The sequence below is a fragment of the Physeter macrocephalus genome, chromosome 11 (genome assembly GCF_002837175.3).
Source record: "Physeter macrocephalus isolate SW-GA chromosome 11, ASM283717v5, whole genome shotgun sequence".
Classification (NCBI taxonomy): Eukaryota; Metazoa; Chordata; class Mammalia; order Artiodactyla; family Physeteridae; genus Physeter; species Physeter macrocephalus.
Genome location: NC_041224.1, coordinates 144,856,569 through 144,860,765, shown reverse-complemented (window position 1 = coordinate 144,860,765; position 4,197 = coordinate 144,856,569). Strand labels below are relative to the sequence as shown.

Sequence of the window (4,197 nt, the reverse complement as noted above, 5' to 3'; positions counted from 1 at the left end):
ACGCGGGCCTCTCACTGTTGTGGCCTCTCCCGTTGCGGAGCACAGACTCCGGACGTGCAGGCTCAGCGGCCATGGCTCACGGGCCCAGCCGCTCCGTGGCATGTGGGATATTCCCGGACCGGGGCACGAACCCGCATCCCCGGAATCGGCAGGTGGACTCTCAACCACTGCGCCACCAGGGAAGCCCTAGAATAAGGGATTTTAATGGTTTCACAACTTTTAAACAGCCTCATCCATTCACGTAGACAGTGAGGTTTAAAAAGAGAATTTATACCTAGTCTGAAGTGAAGACTACGGTAGATTTATTGTGGTAATTAAAAGACATAGTTTGACTCTAGAAACAAATGATTGATTGAACAAATTGCCAGTGAATTAAATTAAGTGCTAATTGAAAGTTTGAAAATGTTGCCATTTGTTTCCTAATCAGAGCATCAGCTTAAAAGATATTTATCTGCTCTAAATTCCTTGAGCATAATTACAAGTGCTTTGGGATTTTTCCCCTTGTTTTTATTTATGAGAAATTATTTATCTATAATTACTTTAAAAGGGGTTGAGAGTCAGGTTTGAAAGGTTCTTTATCATTGGGAACATTAAGAATTCTTAAATTTGGTGCTACCAAAGGTAACTTGATATTATGTGTATATGCTATTTATTACTTTGATGTTATAAAACATACATAGCATAGCAGGGTATCTAGACAAATTTTATTGGAATTTTAGTTCTTATTCTTAGAGTTTGAATATTTAATACAAATCCTAGTATGTTTGGAAATAGTCTTCTCTGTTCAAACGTCTGATTTAGAGATTTAAAATAAGTTTTATTTATGTTCACACTTTTGTTTTAAATGTAATTGTTTTTGAAAATTGCATCCATGGTAAATGTTGTTGAACTACTTATGAGATTTTCCTATTTTCTTTCAAGATTTAGTTTTACTATATCTATTTAGATGCATCTATTGGTCTGACACAAAATACTATGAAAATAATGCATGATGACCTAGCTTCAACATTGCATTTACTGGGTCCTCCCTCTGATTATAAATGCTGGATTAAATCATTTGTTTCTTTTCAATAGAGGTTGGATTATGGAATGAATGAATGAAGAACTGGATGAAAAACTCGGGGGTATCATTGAAATTGTTACTTGCATGAGGTCTTAATACAAATAGTGCTAGAGGAATAATGGCACTTTGAATTTTGCTTGAAGGTTCTCTATTTAACATTCTTCATATAGTTCTTTTTTGTTAGAAAATTTGCTTCTTAGATGTAATCCCAAGAAAATGTATTTTATAGCTATGATGTCATTTTTATATTTACAGTTGGTATACTTGCAGTATTGCATAAGTGTATGAAATTATAATTTCACAGATGAAAGAGGGAGAAATCTTTTTGATATCAACAAGTTCACCTGCTTTTATCAAAGAAAGATGATACTTAATCGTCTAGAAAATATTTTAAAGCACAAGGAAGATGATTTAAGTTGCCTTGTTATGCTGTGGTGAAAGTGGTCCCTGATTACATTACATGCCTGGCTTTCCCAAGCCTTAAGTATTAATAGTGCTAACAAATATATAACTAAAGGAAATAATAAGTGTTCCTTTAATACCTTTTAAAAATACTTTTTAATAGTCCTTTAAGTTACATAGTTGTGTTTTTTTTTTTTAAAGTAATACTCTATTGTCCTTACCTTCTGTTTTGTTCTTTATTAATCCTGGCAGATATTTAGTGAGTAGCTACTAGGTGCTAACACATTCTGTTCTTTTATAATGTGCTAGTTATTTTCCTTAAGCAATAACAACAGCAAGATGTCAACCAAAATCATGGTGTAAAGTTAGTAGTTTCTGTGGAGAGAAAGGGATTGAGGACAGTGAGTTTTTATTTATTTATTTTTCTGCAGTGTTTTAAGTAACTAAACTATTAGTAGTTGTATTTTAATATTGCAAGTTAAAAAGTAATAAGTTGTTTAATCAAAAACTGATGAAAATATGCCTAAACACTTCTTCCTCTTTTGCTTATCGGGCCATACACTTAGGAGCCTTTTAGTCTTCTCTTTCACGTTTGGCCAAGACTTCGAAATGCATTTTTTTATGCCATAGTTAACAGTATTCAGCAGGAAACTAAAGAACTGAAAAGTAAGAGAGTAGCCAGTCCTTCAAAGCAAGCAGCTGTTAGGTCCTAGGCCTTGCCCGCAACAGTATCCCCCTCTCCTCCTCTTCCCTCATATGTTACAGCGCCAGTTCTGAGTCACAACTAAGTTGTAACCAGTAGAGGTTCTTAATTAATATTGGTGTTAGTTTAGGGTTGTCGGATTTAGGAAATAAAAATATAGGGTGCCTAGTTAAATTTGAATTTCAGATAAACAATGAATAATTTTTTTTTCAGTCCCTTTGCAGTATGTGGGACATACTTGAGCGAAAAACTGTTTGTTTATGTGAAACTTAGACTCAACCGGTACACTGTATTTTATCTGGAAACCCTATTTATTTCCATTCATTGTATATCAGGCTCTAGGCATTCAGAAATTAGTAAAGAGCCCTTGAGGGGCTCAACATCTAATTGCGCAGGTGAGAAGGAGGGACGTGAGGAGCAGGAACACCAGAGAGGAAACCACTGCCGTCATCAAAGTGTTTGATGATGGGGAGCTGAACCAGACAACAGGGGTGCAGAGCTTGTTTTATTTCTCTGTTAGTGCCAGGCAAAGTCATCAGCTTAGGCCTGAATGCTCTCAGGTAAACAGTGCCCATGGATGCCATTGAAAACCTAAGAAGGGAGTGATGGGAAAGGAGGGATGGGAAAATGAGAGAGTAATAAAAATGATAAAAAGAAATGATAGGGGGAATCAGAGGGAAAAGAGAGAGCGATATAAAGAAGTCGGGTCCATACATGGTCTTCAGGGGTGGGGGTGGAGGTGATGTGTCAAGGAAAGAACCCCCAGAACTCTCTGTGCAGGTCACGGCGCTGTGTTACCTTGAAAAACTCACAAGCTCTTTGGACATCACTTTTCTTATTTCATAAGAATGGAGCTGGATTAGATAGTCTCTAACATGATCTGATTCTAGAAGCAACTCAGTGGAATCCTTAATCCTAGGTTTGCTGTCTTTGAGGAGGGATTTTAACATTCCAGATTTTAATACCCATTCCTCCCATTCCCCCAGCTTTGCTTTCTGTCCTTATCGTCACTTTCTGGAGGCCAGGCAAGTGCCTTCAAGCCTTTAGTTTGATTCCAACAGTCACTGTTTATTGGAATATCGTTGAAATGAAAATGAATTAGACTACCTCAAGGACACTTCTTTCTTTCTTTCTTTCTTTTTTTTGTTGTTTCTGGAATCACAGAAAGATTTTTATTACTTTTTATTGTTGAACGAGAAGGAAAAAAATTTAAACGGTTCAAGTTTAAATGGATGGTTCTTAAGTAATCATTTGGAAGACCAATATATCATTTTATACTGTGAACTATGTGCCCATATGTGTGAACTGGAAACCACGGGGAAGGGACACTTATTTCTTAAATTTTTTTTCTTTGCATTAACCCCAGTGTAGATTAAAATAAAATAGTTGAAAAATAAATTCTTCTAACATACATTAAAAACTTATTTTGTTCATTTTTTAAAAAATTGGAATATAGTTGCTTTACAGTGTTGTGTTTTTACTTTCTACTGTACAGCCAAGTGAGTCAGCTATAGTATACACATATCCCCTCTTTTTTGGATTTCCTTCCCATTTAGGTCACTGCAGAGCATTGAGTAGAGTTCCCTGCGCTATACAGTAGGTTCTCATTAGTTATCTATTTTATACATAGTATATCAATAGTGTTTATATGTCAATCCCCATCTCCCAGTTCATCCCACCCACCCCCCTTCCCCCTTTGTATCCATACATTTGTTCTCTTCGTCTGTGTCTGCTTTGCAAATAAGATCATCTATACCAGTTTTTTAGATTCCACATAGATGTGTTGGTATACGATACTTGTTTTTCTCTTTCTGACTTACTTCACTCTGTATGACAGTCTCTGTGTCCATCCACATGTCTGCAAATGACCCAATTTTGTTCCTTTTAACGGCTGAGTAATATTCCATTGTATATATGTACCACATCTTTATCCATTCCTCTGTTGATGGACATTTAGGTTGCTTCCATGTCCTGGCTATTGTAAATAGTGCTGCGGTGAACATTGGGGTGCATGTGTCTTTTTTTTTTT

At 36.1% G+C, this 4,197-nt stretch overlaps 1 protein-coding gene across 3 annotated transcripts in view; it reads left to right on the top strand.

The window, feature by feature from the left end:
- PPP2R5E (protein phosphatase 2 regulatory subunit B'epsilon) overlaps window positions 1-4,197 on the top strand; it is a 161,238-nt gene that overhangs the window by 102,301 nt on the left and 54,740 nt on the right. The gene's annotated exons all lie outside the window — the stretch shown is intronic.